This window comes from Manis pentadactyla, chromosome 3 (genome assembly GCF_030020395.1).
Source record: "Manis pentadactyla isolate mManPen7 chromosome 3, mManPen7.hap1, whole genome shotgun sequence".
NCBI lineage: Eukaryota > Metazoa > Chordata > Mammalia > Pholidota > Manidae > Manis > Manis pentadactyla.
In genome coordinates this window covers 170,346,425-170,359,077 of record NC_080021.1, presented here as the reverse complement: position 1 = coordinate 170,359,077, position 12,653 = coordinate 170,346,425, and positions in this window count along the sequence as shown.

The window sequence follows — 12,653 nt, the reverse complement described above, 5'->3', positions numbered from 1 at the left end:
GGAGAGAAAGCACAAGGGATAGCAGTACTTGAAGGCTAATCAAAGGGTGGGTGGAAGATGTTATCACCCTAAACTTGAAGGGGTGAGGGGAATGAGCAGCTAATGGTACCAGGAGACAGAAAAGGCTGTGTACATAGAGCTGCCTGGTGAGAGGCACAGACTCATATGAGACAGGGAGCCAGGACAGACCCAAAGGAGAATAGAAGCAGGAAGACCATCCTAGCAAGAGATGATGGTGGCTTGAACCAGGGTATCTGCAGGGAGAAACGTGGGATATTGTTGTATTCAGTATACGTTATGAAAACTGAGCCAACAGGATTTGCTGATGGATTAGATGTGGCAGAAGAGGGAAAGAGAGGAATCTAGTGTGACTCTCAAGTTTTTGACTGGAGCATCAATATTTAGAGGTACTGAAATAGCAAAGATTGTTGGAGGAACTGGTTTAGAAGCAGGGATCCAAGTTCCATTTGGGATTTACCACATTTGAAATGCCTGGGAGGTATACAGTTAAGGATATTCAGTAGGCAAATAAATATGCAAACTTGAAGTTCTTGGGAGAAGTTCTGAGCTTAAAATATATGTTTGAGGGTCATCGCCATATGACTGTGATATGTATAACTCACTGGTAAACAAGAGTTAAGTAAATATATGTGAGACGCATGGTGTCCTGAAGGAAAGGCATTAAATCTCCTCTCCTTAGAGATTTAACATTATTTTTGATCTCTTAGATTGAGACGTTCTTGACCGAGGTGCCCTGGTTCATGGGCCCTTTCCCATGAAGGAAGCAACCCCAGGCTCAATACGAGAAAAAAAGCACTTGTAAAGTAAGCGCCAGTTCTGACACAGCACCTGGCTATACTAAAAGTTCAACCTGACTTGTTTCACTGGAAGTGTGTCTGGGACATGGCTGAGCAGTTGAATATAAACTGAAGAGCTGTCAACGTGGAAGTTCAAGGGTAATTGCTCTTGTTCTGCCATGCAGCTAGAGAGTATGGGATTCACCTCCTGTAAAGAGGATCACCATGACCTGTGCAGAGTTTTGTATCAGCGAGAGTGCCATTTCCATTTCAGACAAGACAGCTGCATCAAATTGCAGGATTAGCTCTTTTTTTTTTTTTATTCATCTGGGTGATGGTCACATGAGTATATACACATCAAAACTCACTGAGTTGTATACAAAGGTGTGTGCACCCCATATATGTACTCCAATAAGAATTATTTTAGCAAAAAGAGAAAAAGTGATTCTCATCCTGCCTTAGATTAACTTGCATTGACTTTTTAGTGCATACCAGTCTTTTTAAAAGGAAAAAATTTTTAAGTAAATAAAAGAATAATTTTTTAAAAACCCACCAAGAAAGACAGACCCATTTTAATATTCTGTTATGCTAATAAAACTTCAACTTAAAATAAAATAATAATTCACTTTCTCTGTGTCCACCCTTAAGCACTTAAACATAGCTGGAGGTTAAAATCCACACAACTGGGCAGACTAGTTTCAGTACATTTATCTCATAAACCTCAGATTAGTTCTGAATGTTGCCCCACAGTTCTACTTTTCTGCCCAATCTCTAGATTTCATGGTGCTCCAGGGCCTAGTCCTCAGCTCTCTTCTCCTTTAACACTCTTCATCTAAGTGGCTTTGTCCCTTCTTCATGCTGGTTCTCAAATGTATTTTCCAGCCCAAACTTCTCAGTTCTCCTGAACTCCAGACTTATGTACTGAGGTACCTACTTAGCTTAGATATTTTTCACAGGTATCACAACCCTAACATGTCCAAAACTGGGCTCTCAACCCCCAACCTGGTTCCTCCATCAGTCTTCCCTCCTCTTCTGAAAGGCATATCACCATGCATTCAGTTGGTCAGGCACACGCTTGATTACACTCCCTTCTCTCTCCCTTCATGAGTGTTGTCACTTCTACTTCCAAAATATTGAGTCCCTCTACTTCTGTCCATCTCCACCGCCATCCTAGCCCAAGTCATCAACCTTTCTGACCTAGACTTAATGCAACTGCATCTTCACTTGATCCTTTGCTTCCATTCTTCCTTCTTTCCAATCTGACTCCACACAGCAGTCAGGATATGCACATTGGGATATGCAACTTGCCTGCTTTAAAAACCCTAATTGCTTCCCATTGCACCTGAATAAATCTAAACCTCCTTAACAGGGCCTATAAGGTATCAGAAGTGCTTTTGCTCCAAGAAGCAGAATTTCCATCTGTCAGTCAGTTAAATGAATAGAGGTTCTTAGGGATTCACCTCATGAAACAGAATGTCTAGTGGCTGGAAGTCCAGGGCTAGTGAGGGCCTCAACAATGTCATCAAGAAACCACATGCTTTCTATCTTTAATCTGCCGTCCTTGGAATTTTGGCTTGTCACCTCATTGATGTAAGATGGCAGCAGCAACACCAGGAAGCACATTTGAGGTCATAGCGAAAAAAGGGGGGGAAGGGCAGCACCAACCCATCTGCTCTTTTATCAGGGAAGCAAAAAACTTGTGTATATGTGTTCCTGGCCAGAACCATGCCACATGGCCACCTCTTAAAGCCTCACCACCTGTGTATTGAAGGCAGGCAGAAGAGAAGGGGCTTGGGAATGGAGGCTGTGTTAGGCATTACAAAATAGCTGCCGTAAATGTGGTGTGCACACTTGTCAGTTCTTAACCAGATAAGGCTGCAACAAAAGCAATGACAACCTGGGAAATGGAACCTTTTAAAGTCCCAAGGAGATTCTTCAGTCTTCTTCTTGGCTGTTGGAATCAGAATGAGTCTCTTTGGTCAGATTTAGACTCTGGGCAGCTTGAGAGGGAAGTTCCAAAACAGAGACAGGACATCTTGTTAACTGAGTTGGTGGGGTCTTGAATATTTAATCTGCTTACTGTAAGGATAAATGACTTTGTACCACAAACTAGGGAGGCTCTTCACACAAAATATAAGAATTTATGTTTATCCTTTTTAAAGCTATTGGAGCAATATGATTTAGTAGTAGGTTAAGAGTTTACATCTGAATTTGAATGGTTTTGCATGGATTTTATTTTCATGGATTCATCACTTATGAATTGTTTGACCAGGGAATATCGACCAACCTTAAAATGAGGATTAAAATAAGCTTTGTGGGATTTTATGAGGATCAAATGAAATAATGAAGGTGAAGCACAAAATAGTGCCTGCTTCATAGTAAATGCTCATAAATATTAGTTATAATTAACGTTATTAAGCTATATATTCATCTTACTAGACTCACCCCATTTATTTATTTATTTATTTTTATTAAGGTATCATTGATGTACATTCTTATGAAGGTTTCACAAGAAAACCAATTTGGTTGCTCATTCACCCATATTATCAAGTCCCCCCCACACCCTATTGCAGCCACTGTCCATCAGTGTAGTAAGACGCCACAGAGTCATTACTTGTCTTCTCTGTGCTATAATGTCTTCTCCATGATCCACCCACACACACCATGTGAACTAATGATAGTACCCCTCAATCCCCTCTCCCTGCTCCCCACCCGCCGTTCCCCATCCCTCCCCTTTGGTAACTGCTAGTCCCTTCTTGGAGTCTGTGTAGACTCACCCCATTTCTAATACATGTTTAATTCTACTCTGCTCAGTTTCATGCCAGCTTATAATTTGATAGATGTCATCAATTATGTTCTCATACAAATATATATTTTTTAATTTTTAGCACAATAGAGCCTCTGAGTCATATTAATCTCTCCCTTTCCTGAATTCGTATATGTAATCCCACCCAATTATAGTTCTTATTTGCCCTCTGCAGATCATATCTCCCTAACTAAACTGCAGTTTCTGGAGGATACAGATTATGTCTTAGTCTTCTTTTTAAGTGTCTTATCACATCTTGAACAGTATTAAGAGCCAAGAAGTATTTATTTATGGTCCTGAGCAGAATTTGCATGTAAGTACTGATTATTTTCTCTTTTTTGTTTATTGGTCCCTAGAAAAGTAACACACACACACACACAATTATATCATTGCACCACAATTTCTCTGTGAATCAGATTTCCTTAAAATGAGCAGACTATTACAAATAATCTTTAAAGTCCTTGTCTGGTCTAAAAATCTCTGATACTATTAAATAAAAATGATTGAATTTCTAAAATTTTCCAAAGAAAATTAGTAATCCATTAATTTATTTATTCAACAAATACTTAATGAAGTCCTACTATGTGCCGGGCATTCTTCTACACGCTGGGAAAACAGCAGTGAACAGAACATATCTAACCTCTTGGGCCTTTGTTCCAAATGATTCATTTTATTAAAACCTGACCATGGAAATTCTGAAGTCAGGAGGAAGAAATATACAGGTCACCCCCTAATATTTTACCTTTTAGAAAGAAATCTCCATCTATATTATCCCTTTTCTGTTTAACTTCAAAAGAAAAAAACCCTTGCTCTGAGTCAGCCCTTGTATTTTCCATTCAGTCATCAAGAAATGAAAGTCATAAATAGATAAAATTTCCCACATTTACTCCACACTTCACTAGCTGTCTATTTTGCCTTGAAAATATCTCTCCCTACCCACCCACCCTTCCCATTCATTCCTACTATCCCTGTCCAGGTTGAGGCTTCATTCGTCTCAACCTAGATAAGTGAAATAGTCCCATCCTTGGTCCCATCCAACTGAACTAGTACAGCAAGTTCTTGCTTGACAAAGCATAGCTCTCAGTATGGCACTCTGCTGCTCAGAAACCTTTAGTGGTTTGTTGTTGTCTTCAAAAAAAAAAAATCCAAATTCTTTGACCTGGTATATTAGCCCTTTTATAGCCTGGCTCAAAACTGCCTTTTAAAAATTATTTCCCTCTACTTCCTCTCACATACTCTATGTTCTAATCAAAATAAACCACATAGTTTCCACTCCTTCCTTCCACCCAAACACCTATTACTTCTGATCTTTGGGTTTTCTGGTCCTTTCATGTGGAATTTCTTCCTTCTCTAGTTTGGTGGATGTCCACACCTATCAGCAGCTTAAACACACAGGTAGCTATTTTTTCACATACCAAGAAATCCAGATTTAGGGAATCCACACTGCTCCACAAAGGAACCCCAGATGCTTCTAAATTTCTATTATGTCCTTTAACAAGCAACTTTCATCTTCATGAAAACAAAATAGTTGTTAAAATTTCTGGGATTATATCCCCAGCTGTCATGCCTGGCTTGACAGACAGGGAAAGTGGAAGAGGAGGCACCTACATCATGAAAGCAAAAGGTTTCCCAAAATTCCCTAGTAAATTTCTGCTTACTCTTCATTGGCCAGACTGTGTCATATGTCCACTCCTAGGTAAAAGAGCAGTAGGAAAACAAATTTTTTAACTGAGCATATATTCACCCCAAACCAAAATTTGAGTTTTCTTAGTAAGTAATATGGGGAGAGTGGACAGCAAGACACTCTTAGCAAGATAGCCCCAAGTATGTGCCACAGTTGGAAAGGGCAGGTAGATTCCATTTACAATGCTTCTAATTCACACCATTGCACAATTATGCCTCCATCGGGGCAGGCCTGACATACAAACACACAGCTTATGTGTGATCCTGGCCAGGGCTTGGTTTTCTTGTTTTTCCATTCCTTCCACTCTTCCCACTTCACCTGGTGGGAACAATACCTCTTTCCTGCAGTGTTAGTAAAGCCCAGGACTGAAGTAGAAGGAGATGGGAAAAAAGATGGGGGGTAGGATGGGGTGTGATATGGATTCCACACTTAAAAAGTCTCAACTCTGGTTCTGTGGAGGTACAACATTCCATTTTTATCAAACACACAGAATTAGAAAAATATGGAATTCTTCTATTTACACCAAACCTTACTGCCATGTGTATCTGTTCTCTTTCCTATCGTGCATTTCAGAAGTCAGTTTCTGGTCTTAAGATGGAGATCAAGAATGAATTCAATATGTAGAAACTCCATTTTTTTCTTGTAGGAAAATATGTGTAATATAAAATTTACCATTTTAACCATTTTTGGGTGTACAACTCAGCGGCATTATGTACATGCACAGTGTATAGCCACCACTACTATACACATGCTTTTCCAGAACTTTGTCATCACCCAAAGAGAAACTCTATATCCTCTAAACACTAACACCTTCTTCTCCCTTCCCCCAGCCCCTTTTTCTACTTTCTGTCTTTGTGGATTTCTCCATTCTACATACCTCATTTAAGTGGAACCATACATTTGTCCTTTTGTGTCTTCTTTATCTTACAGAGAATCATGTTTTCAAAGTTCCTTCATGTTGTAACACGCATCCAAATTTCAAACCTTTTTAAGGCTGAACAATAGTCAATTGTATGTATATACTGCATTTTGTCTATCCATTCACCTACTGATAGAAATCTGAGCCCTTTCCACCTTTTGGCTATTGTGAATAATGCTGCTGTGAACATTAGTGTAAAAATAGATTTTTGAGTCTCTGCTTTTAACTATTTTGGAAGAAACTACATTTTAAACATGTTAAAGTTGTGGTTAAAATAAATCAGGTGTGTTGTGTATCTATGAGAATTTGTAGGCTAATCTCAAAAATGACTGATCATTTATACCATGTATCTGGGCAAAAATGAATTCCAAATTTTAGATAACTATCACAAAAGAAAACTGGTAAGTAATATATTGTAAGCTGGCAACAACATGGTATGTATCCCCTATCTGAGAATTTTAAATTTATCTATCTACAAATTTAAATACAGTTCATTTACATATTTTAGTTTGTTGGCTATCCAGAGCCAGAAGAATCAAGTAACAGACATGAGTTCTGGGCTAAGCAGTGTCATGGGGAACTGACTTGCTGTTAATCAGCCCCTAGCCACAAAAATGGAAATGGGGTTAGGAGCAGGAGTTGAGGCTTGCATTTCTCATGACTCCATCTACTTGGTCTCACCCTGGAAAAAAGTACTATATATTCATGTAATTGGAAATTCTCAGAGCAGTACACAAATATAAAATAATGTGAATGCAAGGCACAAGATGAGCAAAGATATTTAAAGTGTGAGGCTCTGAACATTTTCATTTTTGGAGGCCTTACTCGAAATCACATCAAACATATAAAATGCATCCATATCCAATATCAAGTATGTTTCAGATAGCTAGAAAAGAGTTGAGTTGGGATGAAGCTGAGTGATTACTATTACTTTTGAAGACATTTAATTAGACATATATTAATTTTTATTTTCCCATTCTTTTTGAATTTTGAATTCAATATATTATTTTTCAAGCCTCAGACATTTTCATTGGCCCTTAAAAATAAATAGTCCATAATCATGCAGATAACTTGCTCTGTAGTGAGTCATAATCTTAAAATAATTCTCATTTGCATCCTCTGAAGAAACTTACTTCTGACAATATAACTCTGACCATAACTAATTTTTTGACATAAATGCAGTGGCCAGAAGAACAAACGAAAGAACACATACTGTCTCTACAATTTCTGGATATGAAATAAAATTTTTCTGGTAATCAGAAGTTTCTAGAATTGAGAGTAACAACCTTTCAGAAATAAGCTACCAAATTCCTGACTCCTGTCAGCTTCTTGAAATAGGAAAATGCCAAACAGTAAACACTAAAACAAATTAAATAACCTCTCCCTATTCCCACATACCCACAATTAAAGACTGTCCCTGATTAACAAACTCTTTAGTCAAAGTCCAAAGCTAACTCCCCTCTCAAATGTCTTAACCATCCACTGTGAATTACCTTAATAGCATACTAAAATTACCTTGTACCTGATGCAGAATTGTGGCTTCCAGTCAGATATTTCTTTGAATGCTGGAGGTAGATTTATTTTGTGATTCGCCTTTCATGCCTCCAAGTGTTGGTTTGAACCGTTCCTATCTTCCTGATGATTGTTCTACTAATTTAACTAACAAATACCTACCTATACCCAAAGCCCAATTTAAGTGTCGTTGTCTCTGTAGTCCTTTCCTGGCTCCCAGAAGCTCCCAAGTAATGCCCTTTCCTATGTTCCTATAGGACTTGCACGTTTTATTTAATTTACGTGTTAACATGTATGCTGCCTGACCCTCAACTTTCAGCTTCTGGAAAGCAGAACCCATACACATCCATCACAGTTAAATTTGTAAAGCAAGTGATTATTTCCTTTACCATACATACTTTATGCTTTGCTAAGGGTAGCAATTACTTGATTAAGTCTACCTAGAAAATGAAGACCACAAAACTGTTTGACCATCTGTTCTCCCTCTTTGTGATGAAACAAGCATATTTGAGTGTGATTTCAGTTAACTTTCTCATTCTTTCCTAATAGCTAATTGTTGGTCTTTCCACTTGTCTCAAAGTTTCCATCACCTTGTAGAGATCATTATGATCAGACAATGCTTCAACTGTATCATAAAAAGCTGCTTAACATAGCCAAAAGTTTTTCCACTTTTAGATTTCTGGGATGGTGTTTTGGGAGAAGATGTAGTTAGGTGAGTGTAGCTATGTGAGAGCAAGAGGAAGTTGGGAAATGGTTGATAGAGGGTTATTGGTCTTCTGAGGAAGCTGGTTTATGATGTTCAAAGATCACTCATTGTGTTGTTGATTTCTGAGGGAATAATCAACATTAACTTTCTATTATTATGGTCCTTTAGCTATAAAAATTAAGTAAATTTCATGCACAGAATTTCCCTATTTAGATAGGAGGAAACTGTTCATTGATGAAGATGAGAAAGATTTTTGTGTTTACTACTTCCCGTGAATCCCAGAATCTCAGATAATTGCTCCCATCAGATCCAACTACCGTAATTGTATTAGCGCCCTCTGCTGTACATGTGCAAAATTACAGAAAGCCAAGTGATGTTTCAGCGTTTCTCTAGACAATTCTTGGCTTTGGCATTTTCCAGAAGCAGGTCTTTAACAGCATCCTTTTATCATTTCAGATGGACAACTTTAACAAGTTGGGTGAAATTTTGCCTGCTGTAATTATTGGCTAATCCAAACAGAATAATAAATAGTGTGTAAAAGGTAGTCACTGTAGCCTTATTGTTATGCTAGGGAAAATATCAATTAAATGTTTGTAAAATGATTGATATTACTTCATGATATGGCAATTATTTAAAAGCCAGCCTTTCTTTTATAATCATTGTGAACTGATCATTTTCTCCTTGGCTTTCCTTTTGTATATCCTCCTGTGTTTAAGTCTGAGTCAATTCTGAGACCCATGAATCTTTTTGCTTGCTTATGGCATTCAATAATTGTTTTATATGACATTTGTTTTGTGCCATTTGATTTGTTTCTATGCCCTAAATTAAAAATTTCTGCTTCTGTCTGAATTTTATTAACTGAAAATAACAAAAGTAGGCTGAGGCCATAGCTATAAGTGGTCCTCTGTCAACCACTTATCTTTTAGTTTATCTCTTGTTCCTGGTTATGAAATTTTAAGCAACACACTCACCTTTAAATAATCATTCCACATCTTTAGAGCAGCATACTCCATTCAGATTTACATGCTACATCTTAATTTTGTAAATTTTCTATGAATGAAGAAATATTTAGAATTGTGTAGTTTAAAATGGAAACAAGGATTTGTTTATACATGCTGATTTTGGTAATAATCTGTGAGTCTGGGAAATGAGTGTTTTGAATTTATTTCTTGCTTTCTTATAGTGAATTTTTCTCCCTCTAAATTCATGTACTTAGTTCATATTTATGTTTGCTTTAAGCAGGCTTAGGTAATGTGTAAATCTGTATGGTTAGCCAAATATTTTTCCTTTTAAGAACATCTTTATGCTTATGATATATGAAGGTATCTTAGGAAGTAATTTTTTGAGTAATTTTATGTTAATTTTCTAAGAAAAACCATGACATACATTTTTCAATATTGTGAACACTTAAAAATCATGTTCAACTAAAATGTACAAATAGGACAATGGACAAATACTTTCAAACATTACTAGATTTAAATTACATTAATTCCCAAATTGGGGGGAAATTAATTTTCAGGGATAGCTCAGTGCATAATGACATTCTTAAAGAAAAGGAAGTTAAGGTGAAACTAAGGAGAAAGGTGCTAGAAAATTTTTTATAATTATATGTCCTATTACCCAGCTCAGTGCTTTTCCTCTGAATATATTTTTTGTGCTTTGGGTACTTCAACAAAGGGAGATATAGCTAAACAGATATCACAAATGCTGATACATAATTATTGTTTTTCATTTCACTTCATTGACTTCAGTTTAACATCAAGATACAGTCTTTATTTAAATGTAGCAAACATGCATTTGGATAACAGCATATTATATTAAAGGATGTATAAAGAATATATAAAAAATGCATATTATATTGTATTCTTTGAGTTTTAAAAAGTGTATTAAAATAGTTTGTTTTCATCAGGGAAGAGGGAATGCCACTAATAAAATGCCACATATGACCTGATAATTGCCAATAGTGGTGTCACATAACAGCCGGCTGCTCTTCCCACAGGTACTTGCATTCTGTGTTCACTTGGGATGAAAGTTTGTCCCTAGGAGTCTGGAAATTCATTTAAACTTCAGGGGGAGGCACTTACAATGGATGATGCTACAGTTCCTGACTGTACGGTGAAGAAAAATGCATTCTTAAAACAGAAATAGTCTATATGTTGCTGAAAACAAACAATTGCTAAGAAATTCCAAACTTTAAACCTCCTGAACAAAGTAAGTTATTTTTTTATAGAAAGGCAAAAAAGTATCCTTCTATATTTTCCTGAAAATGATGTTTTTATATTCAATGTATCTGAATAACTTGAATAAGAACAATATTAGCAAGATACTTTAAATATTACATAAAATGATCAAATAAATTATTTAATTTTTCCAAAAGGAAAAGAATGGTTACATATGTCCCCATTATATAGGTTAAAACAGCTACCAATATGTTAAAACAGAGATAGCTAGTTGCTTATCTAAATACCCACTGTCATTTTTTCTTTAGAAACAAACATGGATGTATGTGAATGTATGTATGTACATGTATATTCGTGTGTGCAAGCAACAAGCCCAGCTAAGGACTACAATACACAGCCTTCCTTGAAAGTAGGTACTGTCACATGCAAAGTTCAGTACATTGGTAGATAATCAGGTCATTAGATAATCTAATAAGATTAGATTCTTGTTCTACAAGAAGCCTATTTTATGTAAAAACACATAGATAGGCTAAAAGTTAAATGATGTAAAAAAATATATACCATGCAATCATTAATCAAAAGAAAGCTGAAATGGTACTATTGATATGGAAAAAGTAAAATTCCCTCCCTGACCAGCTTTACTGAAATATATTTGACAAATCATCTTGTATGTATTTAAAGTGTACAGTGTGATGATTTGATATACATATACATTGTGAATCATTTGCTGGAACCACGCTAATTAACATATCTGTCACCTCACAGTTACCCTTTGAGTGTGTGTGTGTGTGTGTGTGTGTGTGTGTGCGTGAGAGCAATGAGAATGCTTAAGATCTACTCTTAACAAATTTCAAATTCACAATACTATATTAAAAATTCATTATTAACTATAGTGAACATACTGTATATTACAGCCTCATAAATTATTCATTTTACACAGAAAGTTCGTATCCTTTGACAACATCTCATTTCTCCCATGCCTTATTCCACCATCTTGTTGATGCCACTCTGGAATAAAATAGAATTCTGAAGAAGGAAAATTACCAGAGATATAAAGGGACAGTACATAATGATAAAAGGGTTACTCCACCAAGAATACATAGCTATCCTAAATGTGTAAGGACCTAACAAAAGAACTTCAAAATACAAAAAGCAAAAAATGATAGAACTGAAAGAAGAAAATGGGAAGTCCATTATTAAAGTTGGAGATTTCAGCACTACGCTCCTAGTAATCTGTGAAATAGACAGAAATCAGTAAGAACATACAATACCTGAGGACCACCAAATTTACTTAATTGGAATTTTTAGACTACTTGACCCAATAATAGCTGAATAAACATTCTTTTCAAGTGCACATGAAATACCATAAAAATAGACCATATCTTGCATCATAAAACAAACTTTAACAAATTTGAAGGAATTAAAAACATAGAAAGTATGTTCTCCGGCTACAGTGGAATTAAACTAGAAATCAATAACAAATGAATGATATTTGGAAAATCCCTCAAATATTTGGAAATTAAACAACAAATTTCTAAGCAATTCATTGGTCAAAGAGGAAGTCTTAAGAATATTAGAAAATATATTAAAGTGAAGAAAAAATACAATATAACAAATTTTGTGGGATGCACCAAAGAAGTATTTAGAGAGAAATTTATGCCATTAAATGTATATATTATGAAGGAATAAAGATATAAAATAATCTAGGTTTTCATCTTAGGACATAAGAATAAGAAGAGAAAATTAAAACTTAAGCAACCAGATGGAAAGAAATAATAAAGATGTTGTCTACATAGAAAACTCCAAAGAATCTATAAAAAAAAACTCCTAAGTGAATCAATAAAGTCACAGGATACAAGGCCAGATATTTAAAAAATGTACAAGTCAACTTACAAAAGGCAATTGTGTGTTTATCTACTGGCAATAAAGAATGAGAAACTTTTTTAAAACAGTACCATTTAAAATATCTCAACAAATTAAATACTTAACTAAGAATCTTAAGAAAGATGTACAGGATGTATATGCTGACTGAGAAACCAAAGACCTAAA